The 22,425-nt window shown below is 43.4% G+C and overlaps 1 long non-coding RNA gene across 1 annotated transcript in view; it reads right to left on the bottom strand.

Moving 5' to 3' along the window:
• LOC110402302 overlaps positions 920 to 22,425 on the bottom strand; it is a 23,898-nt gene continuing 2,392 nt past the window's right edge. The window contains exons 2-3 of the long non-coding RNA XR_002441036.1: positions 17,429 to 17,532; positions 920 to 1,559 (exon numbers count right to left, since the gene is read on the bottom strand). This is a non-coding gene — a long non-coding RNA (uncharacterized LOC110402302). The remainder of the gene's footprint in view (positions 1,560 to 17,428; positions 17,533 to 22,425) is intronic.

Raw genomic sequence — 22,425 nt, 5'->3', positions numbered from 1 at the left:
ACTTCCCACTATCTGGGGCCTCCCATTCCTCTGAGCAGACCTTTGCCAGCTAGCTCTGTATTTATATCTAACTAGTTCAAAGCACAAGGACTTTGTCCCTCCCACCCATTGAGTTAAAATCAGATGGCATGTCTTAATTTTGACTCATTCACTTTGTGCACACATAGTTTCCAGAAAGAGTAAGCGAGGAGTTTCAATTTAAATGCTGTTCCTATAGCAAATCCTAGTGATGATGTTTTTAAAGCCATTATATATGCTAGACATCATAATTTAAACCTACAAAATTAACTCCATAGCTTAGGATTAAAACACAAGGAAAATCAGCATGGAAAAGTCTTGTGCTTTGTGGACCCCAAAACAAAGCCTGGCATTTCTGAAAGTTATGCACAAACACAACACAGTTAACCACAAAGAGGTCATTAAAACAACAAGAACAAATTAATCAAAAATGTTTGCACTGCTATTGTAGTTTGTCTTATTTTCCGTTTTAATCTGAGTGACCCTTATTAGACTTCAGTATGCCCCCTCGTATTGAGGGGGATATTTTAAAACGTTTAGAAATTCCCAGACCCCGTTTTAAGAAGCTTGCTGTGCTGCCATCTAAGAGAGCTCTTCCAGATGCAGAAGGCTGTTGCACATCACAGACAGATTTCTCAGCCAGATCTACAACAAATTCTTGCAAGCTTTAATGCAAGATGGGCACTGTGCAATTCTCTGGTCTCTGATTGCAATGCTGTTAATTTAAGCCAACAAAGGATTCCCACTAGCTAGCAGAAAATAGGCTTCCATTCAGCTTGGAGTGAAGACATGAGAAAGAATCTCATTTTCCAGTTGGCTTGGGCACTGACCCTACCTTTTTCCCAGTGCTCAAACAACAGTAAGCCAGAATTGTCATCTTTTTTGCTTCTTCTCACTGGATTAAAAGGGAAATAATTGAAGTGAAGCAAGAATTCAGCTTATCTATGGGCCCTTTGTTTTCTTTAATGCTACATTCATTCTATCTGATTTCATCAATCCGACCAGGATTTTATTACCCTCTTATAGCCCTGCTACAGAGCCAAGTAGGCACCATTAAGTCAGACTCCAACTCCACAGCTTTCATCTGAGCACTGTTTAGATTTGCAGGGAGAAGCAAAGAACAAGAGAATTTTAAATACACACGTGGAACAACTAACCTTAGAGATACATATTACGATCACTGCAACCACAGTATTGTTTCATCGTGCATACTGCTTCCCAAAAGTTCAGATGTCAGGGATTTATTAGCTACCACAGTCTTAAAAGCAGAAACCTCTAAATCAGAAAGGGTATCTTTATAGTGTAGTAAAATCCAGACTGGGAGAGGCTGGGGCTTGGGGCTTTTGCTTTGTTTTTTCATTTGTATGATTTTACCCACCCCACCTCTTATAATACACCATAGTCAGAGATGCACACCAGTGACTTGCCTTCTGCAGTCTGTGTAGGCACTTCAGCTCAAAATGTTGCTCAGGTGGGTTGCTCTTCTGCTCTCCTCTGCTAAAGCTGTGAGGAACCAGGTAGCTGAAGGAGGAAATCCGTGCCTATTTGGAAACAACGGAAAAGCAGTTTTTCAATGCATTTGCTTTCCAAGTCCATTCTGTTTCTCTCTGTTGTGAAACACGACGACTGGATTAGATCATTATATAGATAAAGAAGATACTCAGTCACGTTCATTAGATACAGCGCCAGCCTCTCACAGACGATGGCACAGCCACGTACACCCCTCACCTCCTCCTATCCCTCTTACATTTCTGCTTCCCTTCCAATGTCAGTTCCAGTGAGCACTGCTACTGTAGTAGCCTAAGCCAGTACCCACGTAATACATCTACTTACCCCTCTTGACTGCCTTGCACACATAACTGCAGTGCTAAGACCTCCTCTCCTTGCTCAGGATACCTCTAGATTAAGAAAACAGGTACTAAACATGCTTCTGAATATGACATGCTTTACCAACATCTCAGCTTCTACCTTTCACTTTAGGTAACTATGACTTGTCTTCCATTTACTGCAAACTCTGAGCTCTCCAAACCTCATATTCCTGCCCTCTAGATCAGTTCAAATCATAGAAATGTAGTGTTAAGACTTTCTTTCCCACGGTTATTCAATATTCACTTTTAAGATCCCTCAGAATCGGATCTCTGGCTCTCCTTATTTTTGTCTTTTAGAAGCTTCTCATCTCTGCTGATGCTCCTTACAGACCAGTGCCTAGCATGGCTAGATTTTTCCTTTTGTATGTTACCCACATTCACCCGGTGACCCTTTCAAACTGATAAAACCACTTTCAAGACACACCTTTATTTTGATGCCAAAATGCATCTGTATTTCAAATCAATGACATAAAATACCTGTGGGACATTAGCAACGTTTCCTTTATTAGAAAAAGTTTAAACCTGCAATTGATGCTTATCACCAGTGATCTACAAATACTTGCTCTTGCTGGCGTTTGCCTTCAGACTTTGCCCTACATCCTTCCTATTGTTTGTGCTACCCTTGTGCTGCCTTTTCATTTTCATCATGTTCTTCAAGACAGACTTCCACCCACTTGCAAAGGTTCCAGGAAAAGATGATACAAACCCAAGCTGTGACCTTCAGGCACTATTACAATGCAAAAAGGATTATATCATGGGTCCACAGAGCGCCATATCCAACACAGTCATGCCACCTGATGCCACTGTGATGTAGATTCAAAGCACAGCCCACTCTAACAAATTCAGATTGATACCTTTTAAAAAATTCTATGAGATTCTTGGAGTAGAATCCTCAGCTACAGAGAAATCTCTTACTGCTGCCTTCTTGCTGCTTGCCTATTGCTGTAGTTTATATGTAACTTCCTAGAAGAAGTGCTGCTAGTGGCTTTAGTGGGTTTGCTTGCAAGGGAAAGGTGACAGGATTAAATCCACAGGCTGTAAACACTTCAGTACCCTCTAAGACTACGTTGGCTTGTTATTATTAGAGCATTGTGCTCAGACAGCAAAGACCTGCATTTAAGGATACTAGTTTCTATTTCCAGCTCTGTGACATTTATTTTTATTTGAACTTATTTAAAGACAACACCATCGATCCAGAAACAAAAGTCAGGAAGGAGATGGAAGTCCACAATGCTTGAGACTCTAGACAATGGCAGGAAGCAGCCCGTGTTTTGAAAGTTCCCCCAATTCCCTTACAGATTATCTTTCTGAAGCCCAAAAAGTAAAATAAAAACATAAACAAAACTCTGTGAAGGGGAAATCCTCTTGCATTCAGATGCCAGGAGAGTGGAAAAATTTAAAGAGAATCCAAGTCTAGTATAATATGTTAGAAAAAGATTATTTATATAAAAGCAGGAATTGAACCGCGGCACGACAGTAAAAGGACACGTAACAATTCAATGTTCCACTTGGAGAAATCTCACTGTCTGCTTCCAAGTAAAACTATAAATCAAGAAACAAAAAAGCAGTTGATTTTTTTTGTGATGGGTATATTAAGAGGATATTTGGCTGAAGTGTTTTCAAAGTTGCTATTTTAGTGCCAGCTGAACACTGCACACGGGTGTTTTAGGTATATGAAGCCTTACATTTAATCCAAGATCTGCACAAGGTCAGGCAAGAAATATCCTTTGGATGACGTTACCTACTTATTCATTAATAAGTGAATATAAAAGCACAGCTGCATTAGACAAAAGTTAAGAAAACCTACCAACAAGCAAGCCAGATTATAGAACAGCTTACTGACAGAGGAGCAGGATATAGCAAATTCTAACTTAATGGACTGTGTGGGGATGACATTAATAGAACCATAGAATGGTTTGGGTTGGAAGGAACCTTTAAGATCACCTAGCTCCCTGCTACAGGCAGGGACACCTCCCACCAGACCAGGTTGCTCACAGCCCCATCCAGCCTGGCCCTGAATGCCTCCAGGGAGAGGGCATCCACAACCTCTCTGGGCAACCTGTTCCAGTGTCTCCTCACCCTCACAGTAAAGAATTTCTTCCTAATATTTAGTCTAAATCTACCCTCTTCCAGGTTATAGCCATTTCCCCTCATCCTGTTGCTACCTGCCCTTATAAAAAATCCCTCCCCAGCTTTCCTGTAGGCCCCTTCAGGTTCTGGAAGGCCACTATAAGGACCCCCAGAGCCTTTTCTTCTACAGGATGAACAGCCCCAGCTCTCTCAGCCTGTCCTCGCAAGGGGAGGTGCTGCAGCCCTCTGAGCATCTTCGTGGCCCTCCTCTGGACCCGCTCCAACAGCTCCATGTCCTTCTTGTGCTGGAGACCCCAGAACTGGACGCAGTACTCCAGGGGGGGTCTCATGAGAGCAGAGAGGCAGAATCACCTCCTTTGACCTGCTGGTCACAGTTCTCTCAATGTAACCCAGGATACCCAGCCTTCTGGGTTGCAAGCACACATAACAGTAACAGTTAATAACAAGGTATGCTGACGTTTTTACATAGACAAAGACCTAGTTGAAGTCAAACACCCCTTCTCCTCATTAAAAACAAAAACAAAACAACAAGAAGGAACTTCAAACTTGGCTAAGGTTGAAGACTAGCACAAAAGTTTGAGCAGAAGCCAACTGTTTTGTTCTCCAGCTGCAAGCACACCAATAAACAGGATGGAAGATACTCTTTTCAAAGGAGTTTTACAAATGGCAAATTAATTGTGCAATATGTTACTGTGTTCAGGAAGACGAACTGGACTGGAAAACAAAAATCTAGAATAGGCAATTATAGATGATCCAGTTATATCAGAAAACACTGGGAAAAAGAAGTCAGAGAAGTACTACTTCACTTGAGGTTATAAGATGAACTCTGACAGGACACATGGAAGAACTTTTCCTCTAAGTAATTACTGCAGAGTTGTCCAAAACAGGAGCAATATACACGCTACCTAGTCCATTTGTCAATCTTGCTACAGCCACAGCTGCCTTCCATGCTACAAGAATTTTGCAGGATCTTCAAAGTATGAGCTCAAACATACAGTCTTTCATCCACAAAAAGTTATTTCCTGAAATTGCCTTCCTAGAGAAGACTAATCAACTGCAAGTCAATTTGGTAACACTGTCACCAAGAACACCAGAAAGCATCAAATACAAGGAGAGAGTTGAGAAGGTGGTCACCAGCACCCCGAGGACTGGAACAAACCACCAGATGTGTTTCCCAACCAGCAGCAGACAGCATCAGGTGGCAGCATGCTTCAGTCATCATGGAATTACCCTGGATTAAACCTGGCCAGCAAGGGGTGAAATGACTCCATCACTTGCTTCCCCCAGATACTTGTCAACTATTCTTTACGTCTTGGTTTTTTTTCACCTCTCTTTTGCTAAGCAAAAAGGAAGCAAAAAAGCCATTGTTTTAATATCTTTCTTTTTTTTTTTCCTTTAAAATTTAAGCGTTCTGCAAACCACGACCAGACGTGCATTTATCACCACACTGTGCATGATGTGTCAGTTGATAATTTGGCGCCCACTTAAGAGAAGGAATTCTGCTTGTTTTTTGTTCCACTCGTTAGTCCAAAACCAAGTGCAAAGTTGCACAATCGTCCAACTTTGTTGGAAGAGCAATATTTATAACCAAGATTCACAGAAAAGAAGGAAAAAAAAAACAGTCCTCCTTAGTGGTAAGTGGCTATATGTTAAAAATCAAGACTTCAGCAGAGAAAACATGGCCATTTTGCTGTCCCAGGCAGGTTTCTTTTTCTGCCAAGTAGACTCTGAACTTCATATATTTCTTTCTCCCCCTCCTCCCCCAACCCTTGATGATAGTATTTGGCAGGAACTTTTAATTTAAAAGAAAATCCAGACTGCTTTGTGCTACCCCAGCAAACCTCTCTGGGGAAATGATGTTCTTTGCTCAGCAATTCCTGTTCAGCACAGAGTACCAACACGAGGAAAACAGCTGGAGCGACTTCCTATTCTCCATTCAGGCCTGGTGGCCTAGGAACAAATCCTTACAAAAAGAAACAAAAAGAAACAGAGGCTGAAAACAACAAAGAATCATTGACAAAGAAACCCATGATGACTTCTGTAAGGCTGTATTTTCAGCTTTGTTTTTAAATAAATGCATTCAGTCTCCCGTAACACAGAAAGCATTACCAACCTCATCCAACCACCGAGCTGTGGAAAAAGCTTCCCATCGAGTGGCAACCAGAACTATAACTTTAATGAGAAAAGTCGACCTGTTGTAAAGACTGTACAGGAATGGCCTGGCCTTGAGCAGCTAAGTCTGAACCTAAACACAGCCCCCCAGAATAATGGAAACGCAGAGCAACAGATGCATGTTCTGAATCACCACCTGACTGATGTGTCAAGGCAAGAATATACATTTTCTAGGCCAGACGTGTATCCTGATAGAAGTGAGCCAGGTTGCCATCTTGCCAAACATCATTGTTTTATCCCATTTGGCATTTTTTGTGAAGAACCTCCTGATTATTCCCTGGGAAGTCTTGTCTTTCATTTGAAGACAAAGAGTTTTCTATCTTGAACATCTGAACGTGGCTCCCCGGTAGCTCCATCAATACCTAGAAAACAACAAGTAATGCTTGCATGATCTTCAACTCTTATGTTTATGTCACCCTTGCACTGGGGAGCAGGGAGAACTTGCCAGATGGGACTGATAATTATGTGGCTGTAATCCTAACAGCTGTCGCTCAGACACACGAGGATATTGTCCAGTTTAATCTGAACACCAAGAGATTTATTTTAAATCCCTTTCCACTCTGTAGAAAAGCCATCCTGGCTGTGCAGCTATCACCACATCTCCCCCAGCTTTGAGACTGTTGTGATAGATTGTTTTTTTCCCCCTGAGAAACACAATGTCTATTTGTACATGTAAAGAAAGCCAACATTTAATCCAAGGATTACAGCCATGAAGTCCTGCTATTTTAAATCACACCGCTTCTTGGGCTTTAATTTGAAAATCCCAATATTACTTGCTAACTTCCTCACATTTAAATCTCAAAATGCAAAGCATCTGAGAGAGTAGCCGGGTTCTGGAAGACACCCAACATCTAAATTTCCAGGGAAGTCAGGAAAGACTGATAATTGGGTTCAGGCAAGGTTACTTATTTGTTCTTTACTACACTGATACTGGATGACACTCCAGCCTTGCATTTTCCTTTTTTTCAGCTTTGCTCATTTCTTCCTTTTAAGGAAATGTGATCTTTTTAATTGCTCCTCATCACTAATCACATCTAGATAACACTAACTAACCCTTCACTATTTTCTAGGCAACTAACGGTTCGGTGAGCGGGGAAGGAAGAGTGGAGAGATAGCAGTCCTACACCTCCAAGGCGATCAACTTAGAAATTTGCAGCCCATCCTTTTCCTCAGGCTCTGTCATGGCCAGCACTCCCATCACTCGCATCTGAACGACAGGATGGCTCCGCTTCCTTTTCTCCCCACCTCCTTTTCTTGAATTGCCCTAGATTTCCTTCACTGCAACCTTGTTGCCAGCTCTCAGACTACGCAGTGGACTAACAGCAAGTTCCTCCTATTGAAGCTGCAGCTGAGGGATGAGGAAAGCGTTTAGAAGAGGGGAAGGGAAAGAAATACTCCAAAGTAAAATCCAACTGCGTGTGTAAAATGTTGATTAGCCTTAAATCAACATTGCAACCAACCTGCACATTATGTACAACCAGGGTACATTAAAACCAAACGCAGTGCCTACAACATGCAGGGCATGTAACTTGTCCATTATTCCACAGTTAATATAAAGGCTTAAGATAAAAAGTCACAGTATGCATCACATTCAAGTTATGACTAGTTTTAGGACCAGAATACTCCAGCACCCATCTGCAATCACTGTCCTATGACAACACATTTTTTACCTGTGCTAACCTGCCCTCCATAGCTTTATCACTCTTCCGTGCTTATAAAGAATTAGAGAATAACACCCAGATCTAATGCAGACATTTAACAGGTACACCAAAAATATGCAGCAAAACTTAATTAGTCTCTGTGGGAGACAGACACTGGGGGGACTAGAGTCCCACATCATGACTTTTGTATGGTTATTGTACTGGTAAAAATGTTTCTTATCTAGGTCACCGCTTTACCTTTTCTTCCTCAATTATTCGAGGAATTGTTTTACAACCTCTTTTGATCTAGGTATTCAGGCCAGCAACAATACAGAGCAGAGCTGGGTAAACAGCATCTTAAACAATATTAAATCAAAGGCCACAGAGGACTTTTTTTAGGTTTATCACACTTCCATTGCAAAGAAAACTGCCACTAAATCTGTGAGAGTACCTACACCCCAGCAGCTCCAGCAGGCCCCAGCACATGCAGATACTGACCTGCCTGGGCATCCCCCAGGTACAGCACTTGCTGCTTGTTTGCCACATACAACCTACCTAAATATCCAAAATCTATTGAACAAGGAACTCAGAGGATGTGACAAGTGCAGCCTGATTATTCCTATGTCCTAAAGCTAGAAAGGCATTATGTAGGTGCTGAAGAAACTCAAAGCCCAGAAGTTTAGAAGCTAGCAGCAAGTTGTGAAACTCCTAACCACAGCAGCCAGAACCTGATGAGATGGTGGCAAGTGTCAGGAATCAGCCTTACTCTGCAAGCTCAGCTGGCTAACTCTGTAGAACAACACCAAAGGAATTAGATCAGCTCGCTCTTTCTTTTCAGCTTGATTTCCCCTGTGCTCCTACAGACACGTTGCCTGCCACCCTCCCCCTTAAACCAGCAGATTCAAGCCAGGTTTAACAGAAATTTAAACCACTGTACGGTTCATGGAAACCTACTGCTGCAAAGCCAGAGGACTTCTAGCATTTCGTTGATAAAAACACCCCAGTCTTGTGAAACACTTCATTCACCTCCTCAGAATCCTGAATCAATCAGAAAACACTAAGTAATAGAAAACAAGGCTTCATTAGCTCTGGCCTCTGTGGCTGGGAGTGTGTAAAAACACATATTAGAGCCCAAATGACAGATCTCAGCAAGCCTCATATTTGGAAGGGATACAGAGGAACTCAGAGACTTGGACTGTCTAGAAATCCACTAAGGTGGAGCTGCAGCAAATCAGCTGCACAAATGAAAAACTGAATGAAACCTAGCTTCCTCCTGACATGTGACTTACACCCTTCCAACCTTTCCTCCACATAACCCAAGCCCCTTGCCAACACCCTAATCCTCCCCTCCTTCCCACGCAGCCCTGCCAACAACCAGCACACACTGTAGCAGGGCTGCATGGCCACCACTGGCCGCTCAAGCAGCCTGTCCATGCCAACTGGCCCACGACAGGAAAGCGGAGGAGAAACTACTGGAGCTCCAGCTGGAAGCCTTTCTCACAGTGGGGTCACGAAAGAAATGCTCTTTTCTAACCAAGCACTGGTTTTATGACATTTGCATTACTACCTGGGGAACCTCTCCTGATCTGCTAAGCTGAGCTGACATCCGCAAAGCAAGTCAAGATTCAGCTGAAATAAGGCTACAAGAAGTAACCATTATGTGCTCGTGCCAATAAACAGAATTGTTCTGAGATTAGAAAGAATTCAAAAATAAGCCTGAAAAATGAGGCAATGTTTTGGAGCAAAGTGAAGTTAGGAAACATAAAAGAAGAGATCAGTCACAATTGTACACAAAACAAGCAAACAAACCCTAAAAAAAAACCCTAAAACCCCAAAAACAGGTGTCTTGGCCATGAAAAGGACTTTATACAGTATTGTCCAAAGCAGATACAGGCAGCATAGGATGTGTTGATTCTGGAGGCGACTAGAAGTCACATGGAAGATTTTCACAAAGGTTTTACAGAACTGAAATTCAGGCTCCCCCAGCAGAACAGGGCTCAGATTAGACACTGGTTGACTCCCAGTTTTACAGTCCTGAACTAACATACAGCCCATGTGTGATTTCCATTTACGCAGAGGTGGCAAACTACAAAATTCTGATAACTCAAAAATAGATATATATCCTGTCAGGTCATCTACCATCCCTTCCCTCTTCCAAACCAGACAAAGTGAGTATGCTAGCCCAGTGATCTGTCTGTCCACAAGAAGGCAACCATGCAGCCATGGCCATGTCCCCACAGAGGAAGAAATCTCATGGAATCCATAGAGCAAAACCAGTCAGACACTTAACAAAGACATCCTGCCCCCCCAGAGTTCACTTCCACATACAGAAGGCACTTTGAAGTCACCAGACTGAAGGTACTACAGGGATAGCACATTAACAAAAGCCACGAAAAGCAGCTAAACCAGCAGGTCCTCTTCCACGTCGAGAAACCTATTGCTATTACAACACAACCATACGCTGGGTGGGAATCCATGGTTTCCTATGACACCTGGCCCAAACCAGAGAACAGCTGCAAGGCTGCACGTGCTCAGTCCTATTTTTATTTTATTTTTTTAAAAACAGGCTTCATCATAACATCTTTTTTATTTACTTCCTCTGAGTATTTCATTTAACGAGATAATTTTAACTGTATTATTTATTAGTGCTAAAAAAAACCCAAAACAACAGATATTTAGAGTGCCACTTCTGCTAAATTCATAAGGAGAAGGGAAAAAAAAATCGCCCTAGAAGAGCAGAAGGAAGAAGAGAAAATAATCACCAGAACAGGAGCACAACAAATACCCTTCCTAAAAAACCTGGAGAATAAAACTTTTTTCCTTTCCCTGAAGTTCAGCTAACCTGTGTTGTGTGTCCTAACAAGGATGAACATGGAAGGGGAAGCAGTGAGTTATGGCACTGCAGAGCAAAAAGCCCTGTGCATGGCAAGCAGCACAACATGCTGTGCGGGTTGAGAAGCTCAGAGGCAGCAAAATACTTCATCTGGTGCATTCTACACTGGCATCAAAATGGAAACGGTGTTTTAAAGATTCAGGTATTGAGCACTTATAGCTAAAACAGAGATAGAAGAGGTCCATTACATAGCACTCACATCTGACAAAACCTACCCTTAGAATTTATATAATTTGATATGTGTAAGTAAAACCAAGTATCAAAACACCAACACCTAACAAATTTACACAAGCTGCCCTGCGTTGCCTTTTCAAGTGCTGTTATGAATTACCCAAGGTACTCTTAAGAGCTGATGAGAAATCCAGACATAGCCTTGCTAAAGCATTTGAAAGCCTAAAGAAAAAAAAAAAATTCCAGATCTTTAGGCATTTCCTAGATCACTGTAAGATTTTTCTCCCACTCTGATATATAAAAGCCTCAGCTCTTTGCAAAAGGCATTACTCTGCCAGATGTACATTTTTCTCAATCAAATCTGTTTTAATTTCTCTTTGAAAGGATACGGTTTTACACTAAGTCCTTCACACCAAAGTGCATCAAAGGGTTGTGCAGAGCAATGAGTTACCTTCGGTTATGATCTGACTCTGGAGGCAAACCATACGAGCACAAAGAACCCACTGTTAACTCCAGAACAATTTAAGACATTGCTACTTGCTTTATCCTCAAAAGTTTAACGCTTTTGTAACATCCCTCCTCAGGTCCCCTCACGTTTTACAAATTTTTTACTGAATTAAACATCCCACAATTCTCTAAGAAGCAAGAACGAACTGTTACAAGGACGAATGTTCCAGAGCAGGAACTGAAACACTAGCAGTTAAAATACTGGGAGGGACTGGCTCTGTGCAAGAGCTGGGAACAGATCCTAGAAACACTGACTTGCCTCTCTTTGCTCTAGTCAGTAGGTTCTGCTGGCACTCCACTGCCTGTAGAACCCTTATGCTCCTACCTGAACAGCCATCAGGAGCGAACAGCTGAAGAAATGTTAAGGTTTTATGTTCCAGGCTACTGCTCCACGTACATCAATCACACCGTGCAGGGCAGGTCTAAGCCCAAATGCTAACTTGGGAGCTGAATTCACGTCTCCCTAATCAACAGGCTGGAGTCCTCCGCTCTGAGGCTTTGTATCCATCTCCGTAATGCGTCAGCCAACCACAGCAAGGAAGGCAGCAAAGATCAGATCCTCCTTTTCTGCAGAGCTTCTGCCAACTCTGATCTTAAAAGCAGAGTAGGGTATCATCAGGAAAGCGCCCTGGTGTCGCCCAAAAAGGAAAAAGCATGCAGTTCCTCCTCTTGGCTAGGCCTTGTAGAAAATAATGGCATGCAAGGAAATGGAGTCCTTGAGGTACACTCCCAAAAGACCACATCCTTTGGGGCTGTGGGGAAGGGAAATCAACAGCCCAACTCTTCCAGCTCACCCACTACTGCGGTGAGATCCAGCCCTCCTGTTCGTGCCAGGCAAGTCGGAAGGGGCTTACACCACAGCCACCATCTTACACATTCAGCAATCAACCACATACACAGCTATGGCCTGCAGCAGACAGCAGCACCTCTGTATCATAGCGCGGGGTGCTGTAAACACACTCCCAGGAGTCAGCAGAGCAATGCCTGGAAGGAACGAGGCTGTTATTTCTTACACAAGCAGCAACACAAAAAAAAAAACCCAAAACAACTTCATTCCTGCCACTGATATCAATTAGAAGCATCCCTGCAGTATGTAGGTTAGAAGGACAACCGAGTGGGCTGTCAGATCCGAGGCAGGACCTGCTCACCTGATGGGGCTGTGTGACTCAGCAGGTTACAGGGGAGGCTGAGATTCTCTGAAATACTCTTTTTATTTTTTTCCCCTCTTTGCAGATGTGATGCTGACCTCGAGTCCTCTGATGTATTCGTCTAAGGGTCAAATCTAGGGGAATGTGAGAAGGCTACCCATAACATTTACTTCTGGTTTGTGCTACAGCACATCTGGCTTGGAAGGGGAACAGCTGGCACACAGAAGCACCGGGGCAGAGAAGAAACTGCTGTTGTGAGGAAAGTTAGTCTTGCTGCTGACACAAAGCTGGCTGGAAGAATCTGGATTCTTTTCCTGGCTCAGTCAGTAACTCACCTGTACCTCACTTTCTTGCTCTGAGCAGTGAGGAGATAAAGACTTCTTAGCTATTGCTCAGAGAAATATGCAGCCCATTCCAAGTGTTTTACAAGGCCTGCAGCAAGGGTCTTGTAGCAGAACAGGCATCAAGACTTTGGAAATTGTCGCATTCCAAAGGAAGAAAAAAAGAAAAAAGACATTTCTCACCCACAAGTTTATCACTCTAAAATACCAGCAAACGTCACACCTCACACAGCGTCTGGGATATCTGGACAGAAATATCAGAGAGAGGCTTTGAGATATTTTCAACATAACCAGAAGTAGGAAGGATGAGCCTGCAGACCCTTGAGGCTTCATTTGAATAGATAATTTCACTGCCTATCTGATCTACATCTGCAATCTGAACCTTTTGAGGTTCGCCTACTACCACTAAACAAGACACCAAGCTGAGAATACAGGAAACCTCAACAGATTTAGCCAAGAAATCACACAGGAAACAAAATGAGGTCATGCAATTCTTGCAGCTTAACACTGGCAAATGGGAGAAGGGGGTAGAAAATGGAGAAGAGAGGAAGTCCTTTACCCCGTAAATAGGAACCACTGCACAGCCAGTGATATTCCCACATTTCTGTTTGTTTTCATCCACTTCCAGTTCTGCTTCCTTGCTGCACCCCAAGCTAATCAGCAGCGCAAGTAACACGAATGTCCAGCTTCCCATTGTCCACTAGTCCTACCAGGAAATGCCTGGTTCTCTCCTCAATGATTCTGAATAAAAACCAGCTTAAATTGAACGGCACACGTAACCAGAAACAAGATTCACATTGCGATTTTTTTACCCGACCTTGAAAAGGCCAACAGAATTTAGGTGGCTTACATGAATTCTAGTTAGCCTACATAAAAGACTTCAGTGCTGTACACAGAAATAGCTTCTCCCATTCCATCAGTGGCCATGTAGAGCTGCCCTACACATATCAAAGGAGTCGGAATGAATTCTCATCATCCACACTGAATACATCACTTTATCCGACCGTGACATAGAAGAAAAAAGCTAGTTCTTTTCTCATCAAAAAGAAAACAGCAATGCCCTGAAATCACGTGTCTTCTAGGCAGCCTCCCAAGCACACTTTGTTTTCATTGACTAAAATAACGCCTTACAATAGAAATTGAAAGCACATTTTCCTGCACTATAAAAAGTCTTGTTCTGTTAGAGACCGGCAGATTCTGAATCATGTCATTTAGCCAACGCTCATATCTGCATATTGAAAGAACATAGGTCAACTAAATACTGAAAAACCAGTGGCTCTCTCTCCACTCTCCTCCTGCTTTAATGACTAGATGAGGGATGCAACCAGCCTGAAATAACAATCTGAGCCCCACCAAGCCATTTGGAACCATGCACCACACAGCCCTGTTTATTGGTTCTCTGATGACCAATTCTGTAAATAACTCCAAAGGTCACAAGGGCAGCAGAGGCTGACTGGGACACCCAGGCCAAAGCCCCACAGATAAAAGACCCACAGGCAGGCCTGGGTATTCCCAAAGAACACCTGGTTCCAGCCTCCTCCTCCTCGTTGATACACAACCAGTGTTTGTCAGTCTGCTTGATCTGAATCCCTTGGCAGCTCGTTTGGAAGGGGGAGGTGATAGGTGTAGTCACCCCTAATTGCCCCGACTAATTTTGATTTGCCTGCTTCATACCATCACTAGGGTGTAGTCAGAACTCTACAATTCCATTTATTCCAAAGGAAAAGCCCCTTAGTTAGCTTAGACAACTGGAAGTGAGGTCAGATTGGACAGAATACTGGGGCAATTTTCTAAACATACACAGTTCACGGGTCGTACAAAAGTACAAAGGAACATTTTTGTCTCTCTTATGATACTTATTGACAAGTGCTGGTAAAACTTTCCCCAGCCCTATTCTTCTGGGCACTAACCTAGCTCTGCTGATCTTCACTGAAGCAATCTGTAGATCTGCTGATCATTTCACACTAAACTACAATTTATTTTCTGAACTGATATTTTCTAAGAATGAAGAACGGCTCTTTGAGTCCAGTGATCATTTTCACTTTAAATAGGAAGGTGACAAAGTGGCATAGTGCTAGCACTCATACCATACAGTTGCTGTTTTCAGCCATTTCTTCTTTCTGCTTGCTTCATTTGTTTCATTAGAGTCAGATTTGTACACTTACTGCGTTTTTCAGTCCTATAAAAAGTGACAGTTAAATGGAACCCAACTCAGAAGTATTGTGACTTTATAAAAGACAAACTCTCTTCTTTTTCCACCTCTAAACTTACAGTTTGGCTTTCTTCTGTCTACAAATAGAGGCTCTTAGCAAGTTCACTTCTTTCTTTTTCATAGGTTTAGAGGAAACCTCTCCAACTGTTTGACAATCAAAGCATACTGGAAAGAGTCTATAAAGTAATATGGAAGAAATTATCTGCCTAGGATTTGTTCTGTGATCACACTCAATAGAAAGGAATTTTTTAAAATAATCAAGCACACAAAATCCTATATTTTTTCTTATGTTTCTTACAAGCTTAAAATTTAAACTTGTCACCCTATAAAACTTGGAGCATTCCTTATTTGCCATTCACCTTCTGCACTCCTTACTGCTACGAGACAAATCTGCATTTCGATGCAAAAAGTTGCAGCATCTCATCCTTGAAACAGGACTAAGGAGATGGCCCACTTATACAGCCTAATGGGAGCAACAGCCAGTGGAGAGCTATCAAGAGGAGAGCACTCACATTCCTTGAGGAGGGGAGTAGGAAGAGTGTAAGGAAGACCACTGAAAAGAGTCCTGCAGAGACAGGTGTCGGGAGGAGGAGGAGTGCAATTCACTTCTTTATCCAAATGGATGTGACGGTGTGCATCTCAAGATGACACAGAGAACATGAAATATGAAGGAGAGCTGCTGGCTTTTCCTGCTGTAGAGCACTTACAGCTCAACAGTTTCCTGCTATATTTCAGACGATATTCTAAAGCCAGAAGACATTTGCCTTGCATTTTCTCTGCACAATCCAGACAATTGCAACCTCTTTTTAAAATAACACTTTTTCCTTCTCTTCAAATACGTGTTAGAAACTAACTGACAGGCAGAGTTTTTAATCAGTTAGTAATGGAATATATTTCCTCATTTTTATGATGTGGCTGGTTACACTTTTAAAGCTTGGGGTCAGATTTTTCCTGTGTGCAAGCACGGCAGTAACGTACTGCAACATACGAACCATAACCAAAAACTGGCAAACCACTAACCCAACTTTCAGCAATTTATCCTTATGCAAAAGTCAGGAGAAAAAAAATAATCAAAACCTGAACCACCACCCATGTTTGTTCCAGTGAAAGCTGTAGTTTCATACTCCTTTCAGAATATTTGCTGGGTGTTCAGAAGTTAGGATACTGATAGATAACACATCAACTTCCCTCTCTGCCTTCCATTTCAATAGCACACAGCCTTCAGCAGTCTCCACTTAAAGAACTGTGCACAATTTCACAAAACCTCTTGCAGCAAATGCTACGATTTCATTTTATGGTCTCTGGGAAAATGCAGATTTAAAGACATTATTTTCTAGCACAAAAGATAGACATACATATATTCTGAGCTTCACAAACCAAAGGTGTGCTAGCCTTTAAAGAGACTGTTAGACAGGAATATAAAGCAAACAACTCTTATTAACTGTACCCACACAGCTCCCTGAAGCCTGAGTACACAAATGTCTGGTCCTGATCATCCACCCGTGTCAGAGTGTGCAATCATGCCCTCCTCAGGAAAGGAGGAGTGAAGGCTGAGAAAACCTGTCACCTGCCTGCAGATAAAGCCAACACAGTAAGAGTCAGACAGCAAACATACATATGAACTTCCCCTTCCTGGCAGTGGGCTCGAAGAAGCCACGAGCACAAATTATTGACCAGGGCCTGAGGAAAGGGACAAGAAGTGCCAGGACTGTCACCCTGCAGATCTAGGGAAGGACTTTGAAACACTGCCACTAGATTCCAGGAAGAAGCTACAAGAAGCATTTCTTTGAAAAGAGGAGGACTGAAAGATAAAGTCAGAAGATGATGACAGCAGGATACCGTGGATCAGCATTCTTCAGAAAACAGCTAGGTTTCTTTGAAAGTTAAAGTACTCCAAAAGCCTTGGAGAGGTTAAGAGGAGCGTGGTGTTGCCAGGAAGACAAAATCATACAGGACAGGGAGAACTGGACACCCAGAGAAGCAGGAGGCAGATGACAAATGTGTAACATCAAGCTTCACACTGCAGGATCAGGCACCTCTTACATCCACGCAAATCTCATCAGCATGGATGCCATCCTTCCTCTCACCTGTGCTGGCAAAAAGAGGAAGCAAGCTCAGCTTCCTTACTGTTATGAAATGAACTGTTTCCTCTTTACAACAGAAAATCAGTAACAACACTGTCATGAGCTAGAACTGTACAAAAACCAGTCAAAATTGTGAGTTTTCCTGAGGTAGTGGTGATTTAGAGCACCAGATCGTTTGCGCTGCTGCAGATGAAGCCAAGGCAGAAGGGAAAAAGCGATGAGACTATCAGCGATGTGCAGGAAGAAAGTGAGAGTGCAAGCCACACAAACAAGGCAGGATTACCTTGGACACTTCAGTGTTCTCTGACCCGGTGATCCTTGTGGGCCCTTTCCAACATGAGATATTCTATGACTGTCCCTGGATGTGGTTTAAGGACGTTGTTCAACCTGAAAGAGAGACATACGAACAGATATGAACTCCAGATGACAACCCTTCGCTAGCAAAGCTCATACTTAGCCCTTGAGAAAGGAATGCAGCTCACAGAATCAGGTTACTGCTAAAGAACCTCAGTGCTTTTCACTTCTGCCAGTTTTGAAAAGTCTTTCAAAGTTTGAAAGATTTGCTATACGAAGGCAGATGAGCCCTTTCTTCCAGTAAAAGGGGCTGAACTTTCACCCCAGGCTCGGGAAGTGCTGAAGGTTGCAAGTCGTAACAGCGCAAATTTGGGTCCTCATTTATTTGGGATGCATACAAAGAATCATGGCATATGGAGCTGTCATTCGATATCTTTGTTCTGACATCTGAGAGAGCTCAGACTGTTCAGCCTAGAGAAGAGAAAGCTCCGGAGAGACCTGAGAACGGGCTGTCAGTATGTAAAGGGGGGCTGTGAGAAAGAAGAGGACAGACTCTTTAGCAGGGTCTGCTTTGACAGGACAAGAGGAAATGGTTTCAAACTAAAAGAGGGTAGATTTAGATTGGATATAAGAAAAAAGTTTTCTATGATAAGGGCGGTGAGACACTGGCACAGGCTGCCCAGAGATGCAGTGGGTGACCCATCCCTGGAAATATTCATGGTCAGGGAGGCATTCATGGACGGGGCTCTGAGCACCTGGTGGAGCTGTGGGTGTCCCTGCTCAGTGCAGGGGAGTTGGACCAGATGGCCTTTAAAGTTCCCTTCTAACCCAAATGACCCTACAATCTATTCCATGATCTATTTACATTTTTTCATCCAACTTCATGCTGTCTCAGACTCGTATCTGTGAGACTAACAGCAGGTATTGATCTGACAGGTTTCCTCCAACATTAACCATCCTTCTCAGCAGCCAGTACATTCCCTCCTGCAATAACTAAATCATCTTTGGCAGCTGTTACTGTTCTAGTCCTGTACCCTGCAAAGATTTACGCATCTGCTTAACTTCATGCTCATATACAGTCCCAGTGCCACCAGCAAAAGCTCTCACATTTGTTAATTTGAACATGTATGCAGACTTGGTAGAATGAGGGGACCTAATTTTCAATTCCCCTAATGGAGCAAAACTGGAAACAACACAGCTGAAACACATCGCTTATGGCCCTCAGCATGTCACATTCCCAGGCCATCGCAGCTCCACGGACACACCACTCAGCTCTCACTAGCTTACATTTCCCAACATATCCAATATACATCCTCAACACAACATTCATCCCTTCTGAAGTTCATGCACACAGTAGGTGACTTTCAGCTACAGAGAATGATTTTGCAGTAAGCTGATAATGTGTAGTGCTCTGGTACCCAGCAAATCAACAACACTCTCAACAAGAAGCAGCAAAGTTTCTTTTTTTTTTTTTTCCTTTCTTAAGCACTTCTGGCATTACACACTGAAACCTTGTCTACGCTGATACAAAATAAGCTTTCTCCTCTTTGTTTCTGCTGCTTCTGCAGGATTATTAGCCCCAAATCCTACACAGATGAAGCATATGCAGCCCTACTGTCTTTGTGCCCCAGACCCGCTCCATCCTGTGTGATTTCTGAACTCATGGACTCACGTGAACCCACAGAAACCAGCTGAGAAAGGAGCAGAGGTCACTAACGTGCCGAGTTCCTCCTAACTCCTGGAAAATCAGCAGACTATTAAATGGAGACTTGAGACTCTGCACATCCCCTGGCCTGATCTGTGTGCCAGCGTGACAGACGTGGAAGGCCAGCTGACATGCAGCACGTTGTTTGCTATCAGAAGCATCATCTCCACGGATGGAAGGTTTGAGATGTGACCTCCGAACAGAGGGACAAGGGAAAAAAAAATACTTATTTCTGATATAAAGAGAGAGAAACGGAAACAAAACAAAGCTCTGGAACTGCGGAAAAATCTCCGAAAGTGAGAGGATAATTTAAGGTGCTTTGAGGCAGGACAAGACAGGTGGGAACAGTTTGCAGAGGTCTGAATTTTTCACGAAGCCAAGTAGGAACCGTTCCAAACTCAGCAGCTAAACCCTTGCTAAGCTTTCCGGTGTGGTGCAGAACACAGGGTGCCCGGGCTGTGCTGTGGGGCTGAGTGCAGTGCTCTGCAGTACAGCCAGCTGAGCACGTGCTAACTCAGTGCAGGCTGCTGGCTGTATGGCTTCACACGGTCTGTGTGGAAGCGTTCCTTAGCAGTTTTGCACAGTTCTTTCTTCCCTCGCTTCCCTTGCTCCTTGTTTTTAAAATCCTACGACTGCACAAGAACTTCAAGGCTCTGGCCGGGTAAGGGCCATGTGACTCCTCTGTACTTTGAACTCAGATAAACTTCTTACTGAATGAAGTCATGTGTGAAATGCTTCCAACAGAGATTATTTGGAACCAAACCGTACTAAGAAGCGCTACAGAATTTCAACACTCCCATTTCAGCAGCAAAAAAAGGAACCATTCTTGTACAAAAGAGCGGTGCTCGGGGGGAAGCACCAGATCCCCCACATAAACAGAACTATGCTGGTGTGAGACTGTGGAAGTAGAGCGTGTTTTAGTCATTGAAGAAGAAAATGATCATACTTCCATTTAATCACACTCCAGAAAAATAGCTTTGGCCTAATACTGTATTAGTCTTGAATCAGTGCATGCGACTTTGCCTCCAAAAGACATCTTCATAAATCACAGAATCCCAAGTTCACATCGGTAAATGATCATTGAATTCCAAGCTGGCCGCGCTGGGATGGATCAGCATCTCTGTATATTGAAGAAATCCCAGATTTTAGCTAATATTTGGACAAAAAAAAAAAAATGGCAGGGCCCTCGTTCCGCCTTTTTTTCCCTAGGAGCAGAACATATGGCTTGTCTCCTGGCTAACTTCCAACCTGAGTAATTACATTCTGACCACATCAGTTTCCCCTGTGGTTTTAACTGGATACAGAATTCCTCCCCGGTTCCTCCTGTGAACATTCATGCTGCGTTGCGGAGCGCTGTTAAACAGCTACTGCCCTCTGCCCCAGAGACGGCTGCGTTTTAGTAATAAGCAAAACTATTTTCTTAATGAGAATTACATCCTTATCTCCCCCTGTTACGTTTCTGGAGGGGACAGGGGTGTCTTCCATTCCTTAACATATGTTTTGAGTTCCTGGTAGTATCCGCTCCACAGGATCCTCTGCATCAAGTCATCATGCTGTTACATCAGCAGATGGAGATGGTGCCTTTCCTGTCAGCCTGAAGTGTTGAAGACCAGCTACATGTTTAAAATTAAGCATCTCTTGTGAGAACGCGGGGCAGCCTCTCGGCTCAAAGTATTGCAGGGAAGCACTGGGAAAGCCATCTTAAAAAACCAAACAGGACCCAGACCAGACAAAATTCTTTCACAAAACTAAGGACTGCAAACTCTGAAGTCAAGAACTACCAAAAGGCAGGAGCTGTTTGGAGCACCTGCATTTTTTATTTCCCAGCCTGAAACCGTGTGAATTCCAAATTTCAGACTTATCTAAACTATGAACTGCAGCATCTCCTACTTCTGCAGACACATCAGGATCACTGCGACAGATCAAGCATCCTGAAAGCCAGAAGCCACTTAAACAGCTTCTCCTGCACAGGATCTAAGTAACACTAAACAGCAAATACCACAGAGAAAGCCATTTGCACCAGCCTGTATTTTAACCACTTGGTCAGATTTATAAGCTATTTTGAAGATGACTAATGCTAAAGAACTGTTCAATATTATTAAATAAAATTGCGTGTGGGAACAGCATTTTTTCTGCATGACAGCTGAGTGATGCGTGCTCCCATTAGCTGCCCAATTCACACGCACATATATGTGCACACACATCCACGCGTACGTGCATACATCCATCAGTTAAAAAGATTCGTAACACATTTGAACCATTTCCTTTTACTTTAAAAGAAATCATGGAAAAAAAGGAAAAAAAAAAAACAACTTTCCAACCAGAAACAGATCAGCCCTGAGAACGCAGCGAGCGGTCAGCTTTCTTCCATTTTGCTCAAGGTGCACTTTCTTCTAAAAGTCCTTCCTCCCTGCTCCCACAATGAGCTGTTAGGGGCTGGCATGCAGGGCAGACATGTGCTGTTCGTATTCACAGGCATGTTGGGATCGCGCTCCCAGTTTTGGGATTGAGCTGGTGGACAACTCAGGCTGGTCCCTGTGAGTCCCAGGGGGTTCATGGGGATGGCACCAGCGAGGATCCAAAGGCTGCTGTGGCTCACACAGGAATGCACTTGGTCCTGCAAGCGTTGTCTCAGCAAAAGGAGCACTCTGAGATTTGATTGCCACCAGGTAAGGATGCAGCACTATGAGGTGAAAGATGGAAAGCTGGCTGGGTATGGATCAGGCCAAGTCACCAAGCAAATAAACCAAAAAAAAAGCAAGTTATAGAGGGAGATATAAATTTTTATGTCTCTCTGGTGGCATTCCTTTAAACACACTGAAACGGAGTTAACAAGCACCAAGTGGGATCCAACTCTGATGTGCAACATTGCCATCGTGCGGCCAGCCAGCTCCGCCAGCGGGCAGCAGGGACAGCACATGAGAGCCTTGCCCCAGATGTGCAGCTTTTTGAAGGGTGGTGACCTCCAGGAGAACTGCAGAGGTGGTCTCACAATGCCCCTCCAAGATGGAAAACACTCCCTTCTTCAGCCCTCCTCTTTGTATCATGGAATCATAGAACCGTTTGAGTTGGATGGGATGCTTAAAGGCCACCTGCTCCAACCCCCTGCACTGAGCAGGGGTGCTCACAGCTCCATCAGGTGCTCAGAGCCCCGTCCAGCCTGACCATGAATATCTCCAGGGATGGGGCACTCACTGCATCTCTGGGCAACCTGTGCCAGTGCCTCACTGCCCTTATCATAAAAAACTTTCCTTATACCCAATCTAGCCCCCCCCCCCCCC

The sequence above is a fragment of the Numida meleagris genome, chromosome 7 (genome assembly GCF_002078875.1).
Source record: "Numida meleagris isolate 19003 breed g44 Domestic line chromosome 7, NumMel1.0, whole genome shotgun sequence".
Taxonomy (NCBI): Eukaryota; Metazoa; Chordata; class Aves; order Galliformes; family Numididae; genus Numida; species Numida meleagris.
Note: the sequence above shows the minus strand (reverse complement) of the source record. Positions and strands in the feature narration are given on the sequence as shown.